The 23,981-nt window shown below is 48.5% G+C and overlaps 2 non-coding genes across 2 annotated transcripts; one reads left to right on the plus strand and one right to left on the minus strand.

The window, feature by feature from the left end:
• Nucleotides 1–12,724: 12,724 nt before the first annotated feature.
• LOC112135932 (U6 spliceosomal RNA) lies at nt 12,725–12,828 on the minus strand. Its single transcript, XR_002917158.2, has one exon. It is a non-coding gene; the product is annotated as a U6 spliceosomal RNA (small nuclear RNA).
• Nucleotides 12,829–22,624: 9,796 nt separating this feature from the next.
• LOC112135886 (U6 spliceosomal RNA) lies at nt 22,625–22,728 on the plus strand. The gene has a single exon (XR_002917120.1). It is a non-coding gene; the product is annotated as a U6 spliceosomal RNA (small nuclear RNA).
• The last annotated feature ends 1,253 nt before the right edge of the window (nt 22,729–23,981 follow it).

The raw sequence follows: 23,981 nt of genomic DNA on the forward strand, positions 1-23,981 counted from the left end.
TCAGGTTCCCCCCGCCCACGGCTTGCAGTAGCCATCCATCCCACATGCTCATCGGCCCCTCTGCACCTGGACGTGAAGCCATCTCCGGGAAGTCACTGGCTTCCTCCCGCTGCGGTACACTGCGGTTCAGTTCAGGGCTCCCCAGTGGCTGCTCCGGGTCAGTGCTGTGGTGACCGTCCTCAGGCAGATGTTGCCCACATCCTCCTGGTGCAGCGTCTGCAAACATTTTTATCTTTGCTAAATCAGAAAGATGGAAAGGTCTTGATTTTTATTGCATTTCTTCAGTGATGAGTCAAATGGCACAGTTTCTCTTCTGTTTAAAAATGCGTTTATATTGCTTTGTGAACTCAACCATGTCCATTCCTGTGTGTTGCTGTGGAGTTCTTTTTCAATCATAACCACTCTCTACATATTAAGGGACTTAGCCTTCTGGCATTATTTATTTTGTAAATGTTTGCCCCAATTTGTCATCACTGTTTTGACTTTAAGGTTTTTTTACATGGAAAAATTTTTGTATGTAGTCTTTTTTTTTTTTCCAAAAGCCTCCAGCACCTGATACTCCCAGTTGGTCTCCCATCCAAGTACTAACCATCCAAGTACTAACCATCCAAGTACTAACTAGGCCCAACCCTGCTTAGCCTCCGCAATCAGATGCAGCTGGGCATGTTCAGGCATGGCTGCTTGTGTTTCCTGTGGCTGTTCGTGTTTCCCGTGGCCCGTGTTTGCCGTGGCTGTTCGTGTTTCCCGTGGCCCGTGTTTGCCATGGCTGTTCGTGTTTGCCATGGCTGTTCGTGTTTCCCGTGGCTGTTCGTGTTTCCCGTGGCCCGTGTTTCCCGTGGCTGTTCGTGTTTCCCGTGGCTGTTCGCGTTTGCCGTGGCTGTTCGCGTTTGCCGTGGCTGTTCGTGTTTGCCGTGGCCCGTGTTTGCCGTGGCTGTTCGTGTTTGCCGTGGCTGTTCGTGTTTCCCGTGGCTGTTCGTGTTTGCCGTGGCTGTTCATGTTTGCCGTGGCTTCTGGGCCCTGCTCCTGAGGTGGGGCTCTGTATGTGCAGAGGTGACCTTGCTTTGCCTCGGGTTTGCGCCTGCAAGTTTTAGACACCCTCCTTGTTTGCTGGGTCATTTTCCGCTGTAAAGGGTCGGGGATCATGAGCCAGAAATTGGCGTCTTGATGCAGGGAGATTGTTACATGGGACCAGGCGTCAGCAGGACCGTGCTTTTACCCATGCACCGTCAAGTGGATGTTTATGCCGGCGGCAGCTAGGATCATCGGAGAGGACAACACGGACTTGGCCAGCGTCTGGAACATCGGGGAATCCTGAGGGACCTGCCATGTCTTGATACAGTGATGTTTTTGTTTGGTGCATTGGTGCTGGAAGGGCTGGGGCACTTCCCTGGTAGATGGGAACAGGCATCAGTGCCTGGAGCAAGGAAGAATACCCACCCAGCCCTCCAACCACTCGTCTCCAGAGTTGCCATTCATGATGGCCAGTGTCCCCCGGAAATGAGTACAGTGGTGTCACACTCTGCACAGACCCCCCTGGTAAACTCAATAGCACACGTGCACTCTAAATATTGGAGCCAGGTGTGGTGCACGCAGTTGAGGTCCCAGCTACTTGAGAGACGGAGGCAGGAGGATCACTTCAGCCCAGCAGGTCGAGACTGCAGTGAGCTGCAATCACGCCACTGTGCTGCCACTTGGGTGACAAAGGGAGACCCCATCTTTTTTTTTTTTTTTTTTTTTTTTTTTTGGAGATGGAGTCTCACCCTGTCACCCAGGCTGGAGTGCAGTAGCATGATCTCAGCTCACTACAACCTCTGCCTCCCGGGTTCAAGAGATTCTCCTGCCTCAGCCTCCTGAGTAGCTGCGACTACAGGCGCTCACCACCACGCCCAGCTGACCCCATCTTTAAAAACAAAATACTGGGTCGGGCACAGTGATTCAATCCCAGCACCTTGGGAGGCCAAGGCAGAAGGATCACATGAGGCCAGGAGTTCAAGACCAGCCTGGACAACAGAGCAAGACTCTGTCTCTACAAAAAATACAAAAATTAGCCAGACGTGGTGACACCTGTAGTCCCACCAACTCATGAGGCTGAGGTGGGAGGATAGCTTCAGCCTGGGAGGTCAAGCCTGCAGTAAGCCGTGAATGAGCCACTACACTCCAGCCTGGACAACAAAGTGAGACCCTGTCTCAAAAAAAAAAAAAAAAACCTGTAAAATTAGACTTTGCATAGTGTATACAAGACACATTACTGTGTGTATGACACAGTAGTAATTCCTTACCACCAGCCAGGCACACAGTGGCTCACGCCTATAATCCCGGCACTTTGGGAGGCCAAGGCAGGAGGATCACTTGAAGTCAGGAGTTCAAGACCAGCCTGGGCAACATGGTGAAACTCTGTCTCTACTAAAATTACAAAAATTAGCCAGGCATGATGGTGGGCACCTGTAGTCCCAGCTACTCGGGAGGCTGAGGCAGGAGAATTGCTTGAACCCAGGAGGCAGAGGTTGCAGTGAGCCGAGATCATGCCATTGCACTCCAGCCTGTGCGACAGAATGAAACTCCAGTCTCAAAAAAAAAAAAAAAGTTGTATCACAGCTAAGGACTATTATGTTAAACCCCAAATGTCTTACTTTATGGGTGATTGAAGAAATTTCCAAGGGTGACTTTGGCTGGATCCCTCACCCATGTGAGATGCAACCCCACCCTCCCTGGGCCTAATTCTCCTGCCATTGGACATCTAGACAGCTTCCTGCCTTTCACCGTCGGCAAGGATGCTGCTATGAAACTAGAGTTTTTCCCCTTTAAAAAGATTCCTTCTGGGGCCGGGCATGGTGGCTCGCGCCTGTAATCCCAGCACTTTGGAAGGCCAAGATGGGTGGATCACTTGAGGCCAGGAGTTCAAGACCAGCCTGGGCAACATAGTGAAACCCCATCTCTACCAAAAAATACAAAAATTAGCTGGGCAAGGTGGTGCACACCCGTAATCCCAGCTATTCGGGAGGCTGAGGCAGGAGAATCGCTTGAACCAGGAGGCACAGGTTGCAGTGAGCCGAGATGGCGCCATTGCACTCCAGCCTGGGCAATAGAGTGAGACTCTATCTCAACAACAACAACAACAAAAATATTCTTTCCTTCTTTAGGACAGATTTACAGTAGTTTCACTGTGTCATTTCTAAGGTTCTTAAACTGTGCTAATAAAATTGTTCTCCAAAGATTGTCTCCTTCACTTGTGTTTAGTAAGGCTGGCTTTTGTCAGAAGCCATTTGCTTTGATGTTTCCTGGTGCGTGGCTTGGATCACTGCCCTGCGTGTCCCTGGGTGTGACCCGTGTCTGGATTGTTCAGCTATCTGAGCCCTAATGCAAGCTGAGAGGGCTGGGTCACTCCACCAGATTCCCGGAGCCAGACAGGCACTGGGGGCTGTGAGTAAGAAGGCGGCTAGGCAGGGAAAGGGCTTGGGAACGGGGCGCTGACGAGGCCGGGCAGGTCACTGAGTGTGAGGAGTCGCTAAGAATGCTGAAAACTTCCACCTCAGGGCCAACATTTGGGGTTTTGTCTTAAATAAGTGATTCACTCACATAGCTACACAGGAATTTCTTGTGAATCCTTCCAAGTTCCTTTGTATAAATACAAGCAAATGTGCAAATATATTCTCCCCCTCCAGCCCCAATACACATCTTTAAACACAGAAAGTGTGTATCATTTCCATTCTGTGCCAGCTTCGTTTTGCTTTTGCGGTTACTGATGTCTTGGAGTCATTTCCTTATCTGAACATAAAGAGCTTCCCTATTTTTTTAATAATAAACTTTTTTTTTTTTTTGAGATGGAGTCTCACTCTGTCGCCCAGGCTGGAGTGCAGTGGTGCGATCTCAGCTCACTGCAATCTCTGCCTCCTGGGTTCAAGCGATTTTCTTGCCTCAGCCTCCTGAGTAGCATGCGCCACCACGCCTGGCTAATTTTTATATTTTTCTAGAGATGGGGTTTCACCATGTTGGCCAGGCTGGTCTCGAATTCCTGACCTCAAGTGATCTGCCCACCTTGGCCTCCCAAAGAATAATAACCTTTTTTAAAAACAGTTTTAGATTTACAGAAAAATCGTGAAGATAGTACACAGTTCTTATATACCAGCACCCAGTTTCCACTATATCACTGTATTAGCATCTTTTTTTTTTTTTTTTTTTTTAAAGTCTCACTGTGTCACCCAGGCTGGAGTACAGTGGTGACATCCCGGCTCACTGCAACCTCTGCCTCCTGGGTTCAAGCGATTCTTCTGCCTCAGCCTCCCAAATAGCTAGGGCTACAGGCACCCACCACCACGCCCGGCTAATTTTTGTATTTTTAGTAGAGACGGGATTTCACTATGTTAGCCTGGCTGGTCTTGAACTCCTGACCTCGTGATCCGTCCGCCTCGGCCTCCCAAAGTGCTGGGATTATAGGCGTGAGCCACCGTGCCTGGCAACACCTTACATTAGGATGGTACATTTGTTATAATGAATTAATCAATACTGATACATTATTACTATTATTGAAAGTCTATACTTCAGATTCCCTTTGTTCCCCTAATGTCCTTGTTTTGTCATAGGATCCCATCCAGGTTCCCACCTTGTATCGAGTCCCATCTCCCTGGGCGCCTCTGGGCTGGGGAAGTTCTTCATTCTTTTCATAGCTGTGTAATATTCCATTTTATAAATGACGCATTGCTGATTCACCAGTCCTCTTCTGGGGCATGTTTGGGTTGTTTCTGATCCTACTGTTACAAATAACACTACTCTAAAAACCTTGTGCCTAAGTCATTTCTCATATCTGCACAAACATCTTTAGCATAAGCAAACGTTCAGCAAAGGCCAGATGGTAGACATCTTAGTATTTGCAGAGCATTCAGTTTCTGTTATTCAACTCTGCGGTTGCATAAAAGCAGCCAGAGACTATATGTAAATCAGCGGGTGTGGCTGTGTTCCAATACAATCTTATGTGTGAACCCTGAGATCTGAATTTCATAGAATTTTTACATATCACAAAATATTCTTTTTTCACAATTTTTTAAAATAAATTTGTTTCAAAATTAAAAGTGTATAACCTGGCCAGGTGCAATAGCTCACTCCTGTAATCCCAGCACTTTGGGAGGCCAAGGCAGGTGGATCACCTGAGGTCTGTAGTTCAAGACCAGCCTGGCCAACATGGTGAAACCCCATCTCTACTAAAAATATAAAAATAAGCTGGGCATGGTGGCACGTGCCTGTAATCCCAGTTACTCGGGAGGCTGATGCAGGAGAATCCTTTCAACCCAGGAGGCAGCAGTTGCAGTGAGCCGAGATCACACGATTGCACTCCAGCCTGGGTGACAGAGCGAGACTCTGTCTCAAAAAAAAAAAGCATTTCTACCCAGAATAGCCAAAACACTCATGAAAAAGAACAAAGTTGAAAGACTCACAATTCACAGTTGGAAAACTTACTGGACAGCGCAGGGACCCGGACCGCGCAGAACTGACTGAAGGGACAGAACTGAAAGCCGAGACAATTCAGGGGAGAAAAAAAGTGCTCATTTCGACAAGCAGTGCTGGGAAAGGCATGTGTCCATGTGCAAAGAACGAAGCTGGATCCTTCCCTCACATCATGTGCAAAAGTGAACTCAGACTGGCTCAGAGGCCGACGTGTAAGAGTGGAAGCTGCGGGCCCCCGTTAGAAGCTAAACCTTTGTGACCGTGGTGGCCGTGGTGTCTTCAACGGGACCACAGAAGCAAGAGCAATGAGAGAAAAAATGACAGACTGGACTTCATCAAAACGTACAACTTTTGTGCATCGAAGGACACCATCAAAGTGAAAAGCTCCCAGAATGGAAGGAAAACTGCAAATCGCGTATCTGGTAAGAGATTTGTATCTAGCATATGTGAGGAACTCTTACAATTCAGTAATAAAAAGAAAATAACTCAATTAAAAAATGGTCAAAAGATCTGAATAGACATTCCTCCACATAACATATACAGATGCCAATCAGCACAGGAAAAGAGGCGCAACATCATTAGCCGTCAGGGAAGGGCAACGCAAACCGCAGTGAGGCGCCGCCACACACCCGTTACGACGGCCGTAATCAAGCAGACGGCAGTGAGGCGCCGCCACACACCCGTTACGACGGCCGTAATCAAGCAGACGGCAGTGAGGCGCCACCACACACCCGTTACGACGGCCGTAATCAAGCAGACGGCAGTGAGGCGCCGCCACACACCCGTTACGACGGCCGTAATCAAGCAGACGGCAGTGAGGCGCCGCCACACACCCGTTAGGACGGCCGTAATCAAGCAGACGGCAGTGAGGCGCCGCCACACACCCGTTACGACGGCCGTAATCAAGCAGACGGCAGTGAGGCGCCGCCACACACCCGTTACGACGGCCGTAATCAAGCAGACGGCAGTGAGGCGCCGCCACACACCCGTTACGACGGCCGTAATCAAGCAGACGGCAGTGAGGCGCCGCCACACACCCGTTACGACGGCCGTAATCAAGCAGACGGCAGTGAGGCGCCACCACACACCCGTTAGGACGTCTGTAATCAAGAAGACAGCACAGGTGTTGGCAAGAGTCGGGGGTGTTGGAGAAATTGGAACGCTCATACACTCCAGGTGGGATGTAAAATGGTACAGTGCTTTGGAAACAGTCCGGCTCTTCCTCAAAAGGTTGAACATGCAACCTGGCAATCCTGCTCCTCAGCATCTACCTAAGATCCCATTTATGTGAAATGTCCAGAATAGGTACATTCATAAGCACTAGTGGTTGCCTAGGGCTGGGGGGATTGGGGAGAAATGAGGAGTGACTGCTGATGGCTGCAAGGTTCTTTTTGAAGTGCTAAAAACATTCTAAAACAGGCTGGTGATGGTTGCACAACTCTGTGAATACACTGAAAACTTTTTTTTTTTGAGACAGAGTTTCCCTCTTGTCACCCAGGCTGCAGTGCAATGGCGCGATCTTGGCTCACTGCAACCTCCACCTCCTGGGTTCAAGCAATTCTCCTGCCTCAGCCCCCTGAGTAGCTGGGATTACAGGTGCCTGCCACCACGCCAAGCTAATTTTTGCTTTTTGCTTTGTTTTTTTGAGATGGAATCTCCATCTGTCGCCCAGGCTGGAGTACAGTGGCACAATCTCGACTCACTGCAACCTCCGCCTCCTGGGTTCAAGGGATTCCCCTGCCTCAGCCTCCTGAGTAGCTGGGATTACAGGCCGTGCCACCCCTGGCTAATTTTTGTATTTTTAGTAGAGACAGGGTTTCGCCATGTTGGTCATGCTGGTCTCGAACTCCTGTCTGCATGATCCGTGTGCCTCATAATAAACTTTTTAAAGAGACATTTGTGGCTGGGTGTGGTGGCTCACACCTGTAATCCCAGCACTTTGGGAGGCCGAGGCGGATGGATCGCCTGAGGTCAGGAGTTCAAGACCAGCCTGGCCAACATGGTGAAACCCCGTCTCTACTAAAAATACAAAAAATTAGCTGGGCGTGATGGCGGGCGCCTGTAATCCCAGCTACTCAGGAGGCTGAGGTGGGAGAATCACTTGAACCCGGAAGGTGGAGGTTGCAGTCAGCCGAGATCCCACCACTGTACTCCAGCCTCGGTGAGAGTGAGACCCTGTCTCAAAAAAAAAAAAAAAAAAAAAGAGAGAGAGAAACATTTGTATTCGATCTTTGAACTGTTTCCAGTTGGCGTCTTAGAAACGTTACTCAAGCCAGACAGAACCTTCTCGGTAAAGCATGCACCCCGCCGGGACCTGGAAACAGAAGGCTGTGTGGGTGGCGTGTGAGGCAGGGGACGACCCGCCCTGAGCTGCCGCTCCCTGCCCGGGCCTCTTCCGCCTCAGTTTCCTCAGCTGCAGGGAGCTGCCTGGACAACCTGGCGCCTCCCAGTTGCTTTCGCCTCCTGCGTTGTCCCGGCAGAGCCTCGCCGCTGCCCCCCTTTGACTGGAGATCTAAGCGCTGCCTTAGGCTCCTTTCCCGTGAGCAGCAGAAGCCAGTTCTCCTGCCCCAACCACGGGAATCACCGCCAGGCGCGGGCGGTTCCCTGGAGGGCAGGGAGGGCTGGGGCCCCGGCCGCTCCAGAGGGTCCCAGAGCAGGAGGGACGCATCGACGACCATCCCAGCACCGGTGCAGCACGAGGCCCAGGCTGCCTACGCCTTTTTTCAACTCCTTTCAGAATTCAAATTGCAGGAATCGGGCTTTCACTGAGCACAATACGGCCTCTCTTCCCCTGGCTGAAAGCAGCCAGCACCCTGGTGTACCTCGTGGGGCCAGGTCAGCCCCCAAGAAGGTGTTCCCGCAAGAAGGTGCACAGCGTCCTGGAGGGCCAGCCGTTCTTCCCACTCCATAAACACGAGCGTCAGGGATTGCACACCTGCTGCACCGGGCTGGGTTCCAGCCCCGGACTGAGAGCCCGAGCGGGTGGTGGAATGCGGCTCTTCACCATGTGAAAAGTTGCTTTAATTACAAGTTCATTAGCTATTCAGCCGGGGCAGCTTAGGGAAACATGAAAGTCAAATGTTGAAAAAGAGTTTGAGAAAGCACTGCAGACGATTTTCCGTTGATTCACATCTCAAACTCTGCAGAGCTGAGCCACCTCTGTGTCAGAATCCCCTTGGACGGATTCTGCCGTGGGTTACCAGAGGACCATGGAAACAAGGCCAGCTGATGCTGGCTTTAACCTAATCTGGAAATAACCCAGGTTTCTTTCCGAGTACAGCAGGTCCTGCCAGCTCTTGAAAAATTGTGCGGCCTGGTGCGGTGGCTCACGCCTGTAATCCCAGCATTTTGGGAGGCCAAGGCAGGTGAATCACCTGAGGTCAGGAGTTCGAGGCCAGCCTGGCCAACATAGTGAAACCCCGTCTCTACTAAAAATACAAAAACTAGCCAGGCATAGTGTCGGGCGGCTGTAATCCCAGCTACTTGGGAGGCTGAGGCAGGAAAATCACTTGAACCCGGGAGGCGGAGGTGGCGGTGAGCCAAGACTGCACCACTGCCCTCCAGCCTGGGCAACAGAGTGAGACTCCATCTCAAAAAAAAAAAAAAAATTGTGCAAAAGCAGAAACAAGCTTGCAGTAGCCAGTGTCCCTTTCGGCCACCACCACCCAGGACCCACCAGCTTCTGGAGGGTGGCAGGTCTGTTTTCTTCGGAGATTGGCCCCAGCTCCCAGGAAAGCGGAGAGCCTGGCACCCCGCAGGGGCTTAGCATGCATGCGGATGAAGTGCCCTCTGGGTGCCAGCCAGGCACCACCCGGCCTCCATTCAGCTGACAGATGGATCCCAAGCATGTCCTTTCCCCAAGCAGTATCCTGGGAAGATAGGGACGCAAAAGAGGGCTCAGCCTCAGGCCTGCGTGTGCTTCAGAGAGCTCTCAGAATATGCTTTCGGGAGAGCAGGGTGGGGAGGCTGGAAGCAGAGAGGCCCGAGTCAAGTCCACAGCAGAGGGGGCCTGGGCAAGAGTGCACAGAGCAGCGGGAGGCCCCAGAGGGACTCAGAAAGCTGCTTCCTGGGCTCCACAGTTGGGAAGAGGGGAGAGCAAGAGAGAGGGACAAAGAGACTCCCAGGGTGGCGGATAAGCAAGGGGAGAGGTTAGCATGGTCCATGTGGTGATGCAGGAGGGTTGGAGACGTCAGTGCGAACGCATGTGCAGCTGAACAGAGCTACAGGTGGTTGCACAGGAAAATATTTGTGTATGTGTATGTGCAGGGCTTAGTACACACACATTTCTTTCAGCTGACCAGTGAGGTCCAAGCAGCAACAAACACACCTAGTGCCGAGATCTTGATTTTGTGAAAGTTGTTGTCAGAATCACTTCTGTTTTAAAAAACCAAATAAAACCAAACACTCTGGCAAACAGGCCTCAGGAAGACCATGAAGAGACAGGCTCTCGTGCATAAATGCCTGAAAACAAAAACTATCAGAAAAGACTGCAAAAATGGACTGAGATGGACTCATGAAAAAAACGAAAAGAAAAAAATGAAAAAAGTGCAAAAAACACAACCTTGCTCAAAGGCCATTGAAACCTTACACAAAACTATTGTGAAAATATCTACCCAGCAATTGCCTGTCTAATCTTGGACTGGCATTGCCTTTGTTATTGATCTTTGTAGCCAAAGATAATTTTTTTTTTGAGATGGATTTTCACTCTTGTTGCCCAGGCTGGAGTGCAATGGTGCAATCTTGGCTCATTGAAACCTCTGCCTCCTGGGTTCAAGCGATTCTCCTGCCTCTGCCTCCCAAGTAGCTGGGATTACAGGCCTGCACTATCACACCTGGCTAATTTTGTATTTTTTAGTAGAGATGGGTTTTCTCCATGTTGGTCAGGCTGGTCTCGAACTCCCGACTTCAGGTGATCCGCCCACCTCAGCCTTCCAAAGTGCTGGGATTACAGGCGTGAGCCACTGTGCCCAGCCCACCAAAGATAATTACCTCAAAACAATTATGTCATCTTCCTCATTCGTTCTGTAAAGGCTTCATCTTCCTTCACCCCCACCCCCCACCCCCAATAATGCACATAGTTCACTATGGCACACGTATTCCCACTGGAATTCCCCATTCCCAAATAAATATCATTTTCATGCCAGGCATGGTGGCTCACACCTGTAATCCCAGCACTTTGGGAGGCCAAGGTGGGTGGATCACCTGAGGTCAGGAGTTCGAGACCAGCCTGACCAACATGGAGACACCCCATCTTTACTAAAAATACAAAACTAGCCGGGTGTGGTGGTGCATGCCTGTAATCCCAGTTACTCGGGAGGCTGAGGCAGGAGAATCTCTTGAACCCAGGAGGCAGACGTTGCAGTGAGCCAAGATCACGCCACTACACTCCAGCCTGGGCAACAAGAGTGAAACTCCATGTCAGTTTTCTTTTAAAAAGCCTCTCCCTGATATTTCAGTTGAGATAAATGGTGTCAGAAGTGGGACCTGAAAAGTGGTCACTGTTGGAAGGAAGCCATGGCTCTTAGAACTGGCAATTCCCACCTGAGCTGTTCACTTCTGCCTCTTGCCTTTTCTGCCCTGCTGAATCTTCTCTCAGGCCAGGCCTCCCTCTTTTTAGGTAGAAGCTCTCCACTGTATTCCAGATTTGGTTTGGTTATAAGGTTGCCTTAATAAAGGCCCTTACATTCCTCCTAGGATCAAAAAAGAAAGACAAGTGTCTTTCTGGTTTCTAGAGAACTCAGATTCTGTCTGCAAGGTGCGAGGTGCGAGGTCTTCTCTGGTAAACTCACTTTTGGTCACTGCTCCTAGCTGAATATTTCATTTGATCTACATGCCTGGGTCAAAATTTTTTGCAAATCCTGATTATAGTTTGGTTACATGCATGATTTGGCCATTTTCCCTTCTTTGTTTCTAAAAATCTTCCAAGAACAAAAATAAACATTCTAAATGGTGGGCACAGGGTGGCTAATTAAAAACCACTGGGTTCCACATTGAATTCATAACTGGAAAAAATATGTACTAGAAGATACAAAGAAAAAACTTTTTTAAAGCTGCTGGGCCAGTCACCACCATCTAAAACACTGGTCAAACTCCAAACATTCTCTGACAGGATTTACAGAATTTTCTTTGCTCTAAAGATACTAATAAGAAACAGAATGGGATTCTTAAATATGAAGACATGCCAAGTTTTCTGGGACTCCAGACACCTACATATTATAGCCTATTCTCATGCACATTTTTTTAACTGGTGGACAAATTACATCAAGAAAAATTAAAAGCTCAAATTATCATTATTCAAACAGTCTCATAAAAAAAAAAAGCCTTCAACTATAGAGCTAACATGGAGAGCCTTCTAAGTTCCCTATTTTTTTCTGCTTACTTTGAATCTGCTGACTTTTCTAATGGGGTTGAGATAAAACTCACAGCTTTGGCATTCCAGCCAATATTTTTTGTAATTGTTGTAAGAAAGACGAGTGGGTGTGGCAGCTCACACTTGTAAACCCAGCACTTTGGGAGGCTGAGGCAGGAGGATTGCTTAAACCTGGGAGTTTGAGACCAGCCTGGGCAACATAGTGAGACTCCATCTCTACAAAAAATAAACAAAAAATTAGCCAGGTGTGGTGGTGCACAGCTGTTTGGGAGGCTGAGGTGGGAGGATCACTTGAGCCCAAGAGGTGGAGGTTGCAGTGAGCTGAGATTGCAGCACTGCATTCTAGCCTGAGCAACAACATATTAAGACCCTGTCTGGAAAAAAATAAACAAAAATAAACAAAAGGTTACATCCATGTAAACTTTTTAAAAAAACTCTTTTTTTTTCCTTGAGACAAGGTCTGGCTCTATTGCCCAGGTTGGAGTGCGGTGGAGTTTAGGACATTCACGAGGTGGCGTCTGCACAACCTTGTAAATGTCCTAAATGCGTGGAAGTGTACACCCTGAAATGGTGAGTTTTTTTTTTTTTTTTTGAGACGGAATCTCGCTCTGTTGCCCCAGCTGGAGTGGAGTAGCACAATCTCTGCTCACTGCAACCTCTGCCTCCTGGGTTCAAGCAATTCTCCTGCCTCAGCCTCCCGAGTAGCTGGGATTACAGGTGCCCACGACCACACCTGGCTAATTTTTGTATTTTTTGGTAAAGATGGGGTTTTGCCATGTTGCCCAGGCTGGTCTCAAACTCCTGACCTCAGGTGATCCACCCCCCATTGGCCTCCCAAAGTGCTGGGATTACAGGAGTGAGCCACCGCACTTGGCCAAAAAACAATTTTTTAATATTTATAATTTTATTATTTTAAAAAATATGGAAGTCTTCACGAATTTGCATGTCATCCTTGTGCAAGGGCCCTGCTAACTCCTCTGTCGCTCCAATTTTAGTGTCTGTGCTGCCACAGCCAGTGCTGTATAACTATCTCTGTCTTGCTTTCAAAGTCTTTTGATTATCACTTCAGTGAAATAAACGACTGTTATTTCAGAATGACCTATGATCACGTTTCGTTCAATTGTTTTAAACCTTCTGACATCTTTAGCAGCTTCTCCAAGAACAAAATTCTAAATTAAGTTTTTCTGACCTAGGCTTAACTTTGGGATTTTCTAGTTGGGCCCCAGGAGAACCTTAAAAACTTCTCTCATTTTGTAGAGGCATTAAATGATTAGGCTTATTTAGTAAATTATGTGAGAGACATTATCAAATAATAAATTATATTAGGCATTCTGTCAGTTACATTTATGTTATTAATACAAATGTTTCATGGCTGGGCGTGGTGGCTCACACCTGTAATTCCAGCATTTTGGGAGGCTGAAGTGGGTGGATCACCTGAGGTCAGGAGTTCAAGACCAGCCTGGCCAACATGGTGAAACCCCATCTCTACTAAAAATACAAAAATCAGCCAGGCGTGGTGGTGCACACCTGTAATCCCAGCTATTCAGGAGGCTGAGGCAGGAGAATCACTTTAACCCGGGAGGCGGAGGTTGCAGTGAGCCAAGATTGTGCCACTGCATTCCAGACTGAGCGACAGAACGAGACTCCGTCTCAAATAAATAAATAATGTTTCAAAATTGTATAAAACTTAAAATCTAATATCATTAGTCATAATTTTAGCTGTTATAGTAAATCTTCTTTAAAGTTATATTTATGTAAATATATTAATGTGAATATCCTATAGATTATGTACAGATGATCAGTCTGACGGCCCCACATGAACAGTGAGATTCGCCATTCCACAGTCTTCATTTACAGCAATCTGCAGTGTTGAGAGCCTCCAGCCGTCACACTCACTCACAGGCAAGTCTCTTAAAACCTGATTTCCTGCCGGGCGCGGTGGCCACACCTGTAATCTCAGCACTTTGGGAGGCCAAGGCAGGTGAATCACTTGAGGTCAGGAGTTTGAGACCAGCCTGGCCAACATGGTGAAACCCCGTCTCTACTAAAAATACAAAAATTAGTCAGGTGTGGTGGCAGGCACCTGTAATCCCAGCTACTCGGGAGGCTGAGGCAGGAGAATCGCTTGAACCCGGGAGAGGGAGATTGCAGTGAGCCGAGATCGCACCACTAGACTCCAGCCTGGGCAACAGAGCAAGACTCCATCAAAAAAAAAAAAACCTGATTTCCTGCAACAAAAATGAAATGACTCAAGAAATTACAACTGGCAGAGAACAAAGAGGGTAGAGAAGTGGATATTTTGCAGAAGTCACACAAGGCCAAGCTCAGTGTAGAAACATGGAAAAATACAGTATCTGACGCCAAACTAACCAGGAGCATGTCCTAACAACAGCACTCACTACCTACAAAACTATGGGCACGGCGCTTTTGTTATCATTCTGTGATAAAAACCTCAGTGAGGTCAGGCACAGTGGCTCACAACTGTAATTCCACTGCTTAGAAAGGCCCAGGTGGGAGGATGGCTCAAAGCTAAGAATTTGAGACCAGCCTGGGCCACAGAGCAAGATCCCAACTCTAAAAATAAAATTAAATTTAAAATTTAACAAAACAAAACAAAACTTGGCCAGGCATGATGGCTCACACCAATAATCCTAGCATTTTGTGAGGCTGAGGTAGGTGGATAGCTTGAACCCAGGAGTTTGAGACCAGCCTGGACAACGTGGCAAAACCCCATCTCTATAAAATTTAAAAAAAAAAAAAAGAGCAGGATGTGGTGGTGTGTGCCTGTAGTCCCAGCTCCTTGGGAGGCTGAGGTGGGAGGATCGCCTGGGCGACAGAGCGAGACCCCACCTCAAAAAGAAAAAAAACTTAAACGAGCTGTTGGGTAAAACTTTCAGTGTAATGGAAGGAAGATACACCAGGCTGGAAATCAGAATGCTTTCCAGGCACTCACTCATCCTGGCGTGGGGCTCAGGCTTGGCTCTGCCGCAGTCCACACCATCTCAACACAGAACTACGGCAGCCCCCGACCCAAAGCCAGCAAAGCCCCTCAGCCAGAGCTCCCTTCACAGGTACAGGTGGTGGGAGTTCACCGTCGGCTCATCATCCCAACAGTCTAAGGAGGGCACAGCAGCCTGGACTCCAACGGGAGGTGCAGTGAGGGAAAGCGCACTCGCCCAGGCTCCCCCAGTTGTGGTGATGGAAATCCAAGCGTGGGGCCATTTAAAAGAGTAGTCATGACAGCTTAGGAAGGAGTGACTGAAGTTTTCTTTCTTTCCTCCCTGGCAATATCTTTAGGGGCCTCTCCGAGTTTCTTGCTGAAGACATCCACGGGTCTTAACGAGGCCGGTCCACCGCAGTCCTGTGATTCGAGGCACAGTAAGTGGCCCCTTACTTTCCTTCTCTACTTGACTTTTCTGGATTCGAAAGAGCGTTTGTCAAACCTACAAAAAGATGATGACTGATGGTTTCTACAAGGATGTGAACCATGGAGAGTGATCCCATGCCACCCAGGATGGGGTTGAACATTGACATTGCTACAGACCTCTATTAGGTGGAAATAGCACTGAACCCCCAAAGGAATCTAACAACATGTAAGACAGGATATTTTTTGGCCGGGCGTGGTGGCTCACGCCTGTAATCCCAGCACTTTGGGAGGCCAAGGCGGGCAGATCACATGAGGTCATGAATTCGAAACCAGCCTGGCCAATATGGTGAAACCCCGTCTCTACTAAAAAATACAGAAAAAAAATTAGCCGGGCGTGGTGGCAGGCACCTGTAATCCCAGCTACTCGGGAGGCTGAGGCAGGAGAAGGGCGTGAATCCGGGAGGCAGAGGTTGCAGTGAGCCGAGATGGCACCACCGCACTCCAGCTCGGGCAACAGAGAGAGACTCCGTCAAAAAAAAAAAAAAGACAGGATTTTTTTTTTTTTTTTTTTTTTTTTTTTGAGGTGGAGTTTCGCTCTTGTTGCCCAGGCTGGAGTGCAGTGGCGCTATCTCAGCTCACTGCAACCTCTGCCTCCCAGGTTCAAGCGATTCTCCTGCCTCAGCCTCCTGACTAGCTGGGATTACAGGCGCCTGCCACCACACTTGGCTAATTTTTTTAGTTTTTAGTAGAGATGAGGTTTCACCATCTTGGCCAGACTGGTCTTGAACTCCTGATCTCAGGTGATCCGCCCACCTTGTCCTCCCAAAGTGCTGGGATTACAGGCATGAGCCACCGTACCTGGCCCCACATGGTCAAGGCATTGACTAAAATGTGATATTTGAAAATGTACACAGGGCCAAGAGCAGTGGCTCACGCCTGTAATCCCAGCACTTTGGGAGGCTGAGGCAGGCGGATCTCCTGAGGTCAGGAGTTTGAGACCAGCCTGGCCAACGTGGTGAAACCCCCATCTCTACTAAAAATACAAAAATTAGCCGGGTGTGGTGGCGCATGCCTGTAATCCCAGCTACTCAGGAGGCTGAAGCAGGAGAATCCCTTGAGTCTGGGAGGCAGAGGTTGCAGCGAGCTGAGATCGCGCCACTGCACTCCAGCCTGGGTGATGAGCGAGACTATATCTCAAAAAAAAAAAAAAAAGAAAAGAAAATGTACTTAGCATGCCTGGCGTCCAGGACTCTCAGCCATATGGTGAGTAAATGAAAACAGTCACATCCCGGCAGGCCCAAAGCCTTAAGACTGTGAATAAAATCTGTCTTGGCTTCCTAGTCCCAGGAGGTTTTTAAATCTGAGGTTCCTATATGACCAATGAAGGGAAAAAAGTTCTGTTTCTGAAGAATTGCTATTATATACCTGCTATTGGAGATTGCAGTCCTATACATCATTTTCAAGTTCTTATTACCTACTTGTAGACTACACTAAACACTAGTGTAAGGTCCTCTGAGCTGGGCGCATCATGGTCAAGCCATCGTGACATTCCCCCGCCCTTGTGATAATGTACTTTGTGATATTCCGTGTCCTTGTGAATGTACTTTGTAACATTCCTCCCCGCCCCTGTGACAATACACCCTCCCGCTCTTATGAATGTACTTTGTAACATCCTCCCCTGCCCGAAAAAATTGCTGCTGACTCCACCACCTATCCTATCCCAAACCTATAAGAACCAATGATAAGCCCACCACCCTTTGCTGACTCCTTTCTGACTCAGCCCCCTTGCACCCAAGTGAATAAACAGCCTTGTTGCTCACACTAAGCCTGTTCAGGTGGCCTCTTATACAGACGCGCGTAACACCTACATTCTTCTAGATTCATCTAATCTAACTTTCTTCCATAGAATTACTAAAAATGGAAACTTCTCTGTTCCTGAAGTCCTATCAGCTAAAACTAGATGAATTCTCCAAAAGGAGCCTTGCGTCTGATGTGTGGGCCACACAAAAAGTTCACTGTACCCCCCAGTGCCATAATCAGAGACATTCAAACGGCAAACCAGGTCGCGAATAGGACGTTTCATGCTGTAGACGGCTTTCCCCAGACGCCAGAACAGGACTCCTGTCACGATGACGCTCGTACCCATCTCAGTGCCCACCTCTCCCATGGGGCAGGACAGTGGTGTCGCTGAACTTCCACGATCCATGGCTTCTGCTGGAACTCCACAGAACCTGACCCAGGAGATCCCTTAGTCTCTGCTGGTTAAGTAAGGAAATGCCTGTGCTGTTGCTAACACCACGTGCTGTACCTGGAGAAACTCCTCTGGGAAAGCTGAGACCCACATGCACAAAATAAGAAAACAGGCCACAGGGTCGTAGCCGGTGTCACCCACCATGTGGTCATCTGATTTATTCCCTTGGTTGCCTTTACGCCTGGGTTCGTGACAAAGCCATTATGCAAACTGGGATTGCCACATTACTATTAATTTTACCTTGCATTTCCCCTTTTTAAGCTTTGCGTTTGTTCCTTGTTAAATTTTGAAGTACAACTCCTAGCAGAATCATGCTGGCCCAGCGCGTCAAGATGACAGCAAGGGACTCCAAAGCAGACAAAACTGAACTCAGTAACGGGTCCCAGGGGGACTTAGCCCAGGAACCACGCCCTCCAAACCTCCCTTATTGCTCAACTGTGGCTAAAAGGGTTTTGACATTGACTCCTAGTCACCACCCGCCGTAACTCCACCCGATGTGGGGCAAGACCAGCAACCAGGACACCCTGGGACATCAAAACCTAAGTACAGGGCCGGGCACGGTGGCTCATGCCTGTAATCCCAGCACTTTGGGAGGTTGAGGCAGGCAGATCACCTGAGGTCGGGAGTTTGAGACCAGCCTGACCAACATGGTGAAAACCCATCTCTAGTGAAAATACAAAACTTAGCCAGGTGTGATGGCGGGCGTCTGTAATCCCAGCTACTCAGAAGGCCAAGTCAGGAGAATCGCTTGAACCCAGGAGGCGGATCGGAGGTTGTAGTGAGCCAAGATTGTGCCACTGCACTCCATCGTAGGTGACAGAGTGAGACTCCATCTCAAAAAAACAACAAAAAACAAAAAGGCTAAGTACAGGAAGACTGATCAGTGATGCCTGAGAAAGTTTTTTTTTTTTTTTTTTTTAAAGGAGTCTCACTTTGTTGCCCAGGCTGGAATGCAATGGCGCGATCTTGGCTCACTGCAACCTCTGCTCCGCCTCCTGGGTTCAAGCGATTCTCCTGCCTCAGACTCCCAAGTAGGTGGGACTGCAGGCACGCAACACCATGCTCAGCTAATTTTTGTATTTTTGGTAGAGACAGAGTTTCACCATTTTGGCCAGGCTGGCCTCGAACTCCTGACCTCAGGTGATCTGCTTGCCTCAGCCTCCCAAAGTGCTGTGATTACAGGCATGAGCCGTCTCGCCTGGCTTTTTTTTTTTTTTTTTTTTTTTTTGAGACAGTCTCGCTCTGTTACCCAGGCTGGAGTGCAGTGGCGCAATCTCAACTCACTGCAGCCTCTGCCTCCCAGATTCAAGAGATTCTCCTGCCTCAGCCTCCCGAGTAGCTGGGACCACAGGCGCACACCACCATGCCTGGCCCGTTTTTGTAGATTTAGTAGAGATGAGGTTTCACCATGTTGGCCAGGCTGGTCTCAAACTCCTGACCTCGAGATCCACTCGCCTTGGCCTCCCAAAGTGCTGAGATTACAGGCGTGAGCCACCACATCTGGCTGCCTGAGAAAGATCTTGATCAAAGGGGGAAATATAGCCAAGCACAGTGTCTCACACCTGTAATCCCAGTGCATTGGAAGGCTGAGGCAAGAGGATCTTTTGAGGCCAGGAGTTCATGACCAGCCTGAGCAACATAGTGAGACCCCTGCCTCTGCCAAAAAAAAAACCTTAAAAATTAGCTGGGTCTGGGGGTGCACACCTGTGGTCCCAGCTACTTGTGAGATGGAGGTGGGAGGATTGCTTGAGCCTGGGAGCTGGAGGCTGCAGTGAGCTATGATTACGCCACTGCACTCCAGCCTGGACAACAGAGTCCCCTGTCTCAAAAAAAAAAAAAAAAAATTGCCTGGGTGCAGTGACTCACACCTGTAATCCCAACATTTTGGGAGGCCAAGGCAGGAGGCTCCCTTGAGCCCAGGAGTTTTAGACCAGCCTGGGAAACATAGGGAGACTCCATCTTTATTTATTTTTTAAAAATGTAAGAGGCCGGGCATGGTGGATCACACCTGTAATCCCAGCACTTTGGGAGGCTGAAGTGGGCAGATCACAAGGTCAGGAGCTTGAGACCAGCCTGAACAATATGGTGAAACCCCATTTCTACTAAAAATACAAAAATTAGCTGGGCGTGATGGCACACACCTGTAATCCCAGCTACTCAGGAGGCTGTGGTAGGAGAATCGCTTGAACACGGGAGGCGGAGGTTGCAGTGAGCCGAGATCATGCCACTGCACTCCAGCCCGGGCAACAGAGCGAGACACCATCTCAAAAAAAATTAAAAAATATTTTTAAAAAGGGGAAAGAGAAAAGTTTTCAGAATCAAAATGGAGTTATTACTGTAAAAAAAAAAAATCACCTGACAAATACAGCCACAGGGAAGATTATGAAGGGAGGGTTCTCAGCCTTGTATGCCTGATAAAAACTACCACGAAAGACTGCAAAAAACACAACTTTGCCCAGAAAATACTTCTGCAAGGAAATCTGCCCAGCAACTGCCTGTCCAACCCTGGACTGGCACCATTTTGTCATTCATCCTCGTAGCCAAGGATAATCATTTCAAAACAATTATGTCATCCTCATTTTCCTTTAAAACCCTCTTTCTTCCTTTACCCCCTTTAATATACACATTTCAAAACAATTATGTCATCCTCATTTCCCTTTAAAACCCATTTTCTTCCTTTACCCCCCTTAATATACACATTTCAAAACAATTATGTCATCCTCATTTTCCTTTAAAACCCTTTTTCTTCCTTTACCCCCCTTAATATACACATAGTTTACTATGGCACACATATTCCCTCCCAAATAAATATTCATATCCTCTAGAGAGCCTCCTTCTGTTTCATATTTAGGTTGGGAGGTTCTAATTCCATTCTCCAATACAAGGAACCCAGGGCCAGGCATGGTGGCTCACGCCTGTAATCCCAGCACTTTGGGAGGCCAAGACAGGAGGATCACTTGAGCCCAAGAGTTTGAGACCAGCCTGGGCAACCTTGTCCCTACTAAAAATAAAAAATTACCCAGGCATGGTGGTATGCACCTGTGGTCCCAGCTACTCAGGAGGCTGAGGTGGGAGGACTGCTTGAACCCAGGAGATCGAGGCTGCAGTGAGCTATGATCATGCCGCTGCACTTTAGTCTGAGCAACAAAGCGAGACCATGCCTCAAAAACAAACCAACCAAAAAAAAGCAAACCAAACAAACAAAACACAAAACAAGGACTGGGGCAGGAAACACACAACCTTATAGTTGCAGAAAGTAAGAATGTGCTCAACACAAACAAAATCCCCAGTTGAGGGCCGGGTGCGGTGGCTCATGCCTGTAATCCCAGCACTTTGGGAGGCTGAGGCGGGCGGATCACCTGAGGTCAGGAGTTCAAGACCAGCCTGGCCAACACAGTGAAACCCCATCTCTACTAAAAATACAAAAAATTAGCTGGGCGTGGTGGCGGGTGCCTGTAATCCCAGCTACTAGCGAGGCTAAGGCAGAAGAATCACTTGAACCCGGGAGGCAGAGGTTGCATGAGCCGAGATCATGCCACTGCACTCCAGCCTGGGCAACAAGAGTGAAACTCTGTATCAAAATAATACTAATAACAATACATTTTATAAATAAATAAATGTCACATGAGATCCAGACGGGGCCCTGGCACAGAAAAAAAGGACATTAGAGAAAAACTCAGGGAACCTGAATAACCTGCGGATTATGCTTAATGACAATGTATCATTACGGTTCATTCACTGCGACCAGTGTACCATGATAAGATAAAAGGTTAATTACAGAGGAGAGTGGGTGTAAGGTGTATGGGCACTTCAGCCATTATGGAAATTAAAAATAGAACTGCCACAGGGCCTGACAGTCCTTCCCCTGGGCCTGTACCCGAAGGAATCCAGCTCACCACCCATCCAGGCGTCCACACTCACACGTCCACCACAGCACTACCCACAGCGGCCAAAGCGGGGAACTACCTGGGCATCCACCAGTGGCCGGACAGATAAGGAGACTGTGGTGTATATGATCATGTGGAGAGAGATGAGGGACTATTGTTCAGCCTTAAAAACAGAGGAGATCCTGCATTTGCCACATGGATGGACTAGGGGTCACGATGCCAGCAAGACAAGCCAGACACAGAAAGAAACATCACAGGAGCTCATTAATATGCAGAATCTTTAAAATAAATAAAGAAAGGCAGGCGGGGGCATTGGGTGCAGTGGCTCACACCTGTAATCTCAGCATTTTCGGACGTCAAGGTGGGAGGATCACTTGAGCTCAGGAGTTTTGAGACCAGCCTGGGTAACATAGCAAAACCCCATCTCTACAAAAATGTTTTTAAAATTAGCTCAGTGTGGTGGTGTGCACCTGTGGTCCCAGCTATCTGGGAAGCTAAGGCGGGAGGATTGCTTGAGCCCAGGAGGTTGAGGCTGCAGTGAGCCGTGATCGTACCACTGCACTCCAGCCTGGGCAAGAGAGCAAGAACCTGTCTCAAAAAAATAAATAAATAAATAAAAAGGTGGGGATCAAATATATAAAGACAGAGAATAAAACAGGGGGCGACAGGGTGAGCCCCTTCAAAAGGGCTTGTGTGCACCTGAGGGCTACAGAGAATAATTATGCTCCAGGTGTTTGCTAATGCATGGATCACGGCTGCTCTGGCTACGGGAGGAAGACAGGTGCCTGTGAGATGATGCAAAACCCACCCGTTCCGCTGTGGTCACCAATTTACTGCATATACGTACCCTACAACATCACAATGTACACCTTAAATGCACACAATAACATTTATCTTTTAAAAAGATACATGCGGCGGGGCGCAGTGGCTCACGCATGTAATCCCAACACTTTGGGAGGCCAAGGCGGGTGGATCACCTGAGGTCAGGAGTTCGAGACCAGCCCGACCAACATGGAGAAACCCCGTCTCTACTAAAAATACAAAATTAGCTGGGCGTGGTGGCGCATTGCTGTAATCCCAGCTACTCGGGAGGCTGAGGCAGGAGAATTGCTTGAACCCGGGAGGTGGAGGTTGTGGTGAGCCAAGATCATGCCATTGCACTCCAGCCTGGGCAACAAGAGCAAAACTCTTCTCAAAAATAAAAAATAAGATAAAAAATAAAAAGATACGTGGGAACTTTTCTATCTTTATAGATTTTCTGTAAATTTAACTTCTAAAAATTTAGAACTTTATTTTTAAAAAACAACAGAGTGCTCACTTCAGCAGCACCTATACTCAAATTGGAACGACACAGAGATTAGCATGGCCTCTGCACAAGGATGACACAAAAATTCATGAAGTGTTCTGTATTTTCATATTATAAATAGAAATAAAAAATAAACAATAACACACACACAAAAACTGTGCCTCAAAAGATGTCATCTAGGGGCTGGGTGCGTTGGCTCATACCTGTAATCCCAACACTTTGTGGGGCCGAGGTGGGTGGATCACCTGAGGTCAGGAGTTCAAGACCAGCCTGGACAAGATAGCGAAACCCCCATCTCTACTTAAAATACAAAAATTAGCTGGGCGTGATGGCACGTGCTACTCAGGAGGCAAGAGAATCACTTGAACCTGGGAAGCAGAGATTGCAGTGAGCCGAGATTGCACCACTGCACTCCAGCCTGGGCGACAGTGAGACTCCGTCTCAAAAAAAAAAAAAAGAAAGCTGTCAACTAGGAACACCTGTGTTCTGTTCTGCCTGTGTCTGCTACAAGGACACCTGCCCCCAGCCTGCCGGGGTGTGGCTGAGCTGCCTAAGCCTCCACCCACCTGCCCAACCTGCTCGCACACCACAGCCCGTGGCTCCAGTGGGAAAGCACCTCAGGTGCAGTGAGGCCTCAGAGGCCGACCTCAGTTGCACACAGGTGGGTGACAGGGCATGCAGCGTCTTCTGCAGAGCCCCGGGTGGGCACTGCCTCCCATGGTCCCTCTGCCGCAGGGTTTCCCAGGATGGGGCTTCAAAGCTAATTTCCCCAAATGCCATACGAAGTGACAGTAGATTATTTCCCCTGCAACAAACAGCTGAAATTAAGGAACTTGAAAATTTTACACAGGCAATATTTGTTAACTTTAATAAAGTCAAGATGAAGAGATTTTGTTTTCTCATTATTGTTCTGAATGAGCACTTCTGGGATAAAGGCATATTCAGACATCCTGAAATAAATACACACATACATACACACACACATACATACATACATACACACATACATACATACACACATACATAAGGCACCCAGGCTTCTAGGTGGAGAGCATGAAGAGAGGCGGCTGCGCTTGGACTCCGGTGTGAGTGCCCGGTCTGCGGCTCACCCTGGGATGTCCAGGGAGCCTGGGCTGCCTGGGCACCTGCGCTGGGCTGGAGGGGACAGACCTAGGCAGCGCTCGGCCAGCAACAAGGAGCTGGTGGGTACAGCTCTAGTGATGGAGACCAGCTCAGGGGACGCTAAGAGCAGGGGGCCCAGAACCCACTCATGCGGGGCTACAGGGCGTGGGGTTGATGTGGTTTGGTTCTGGGTCCCCGACCGAATCTCATGTTGAAATGTAAGCCCCGTGTGTTGGAGG

This window comes from Pongo abelii, chromosome 10, assembly GCF_028885655.2.
Source record: "Pongo abelii isolate AG06213 chromosome 10, NHGRI_mPonAbe1-v2.0_pri, whole genome shotgun sequence".
Taxonomy (NCBI): domain Eukaryota; kingdom Metazoa; phylum Chordata; class Mammalia; order Primates; family Hominidae; genus Pongo; species Pongo abelii.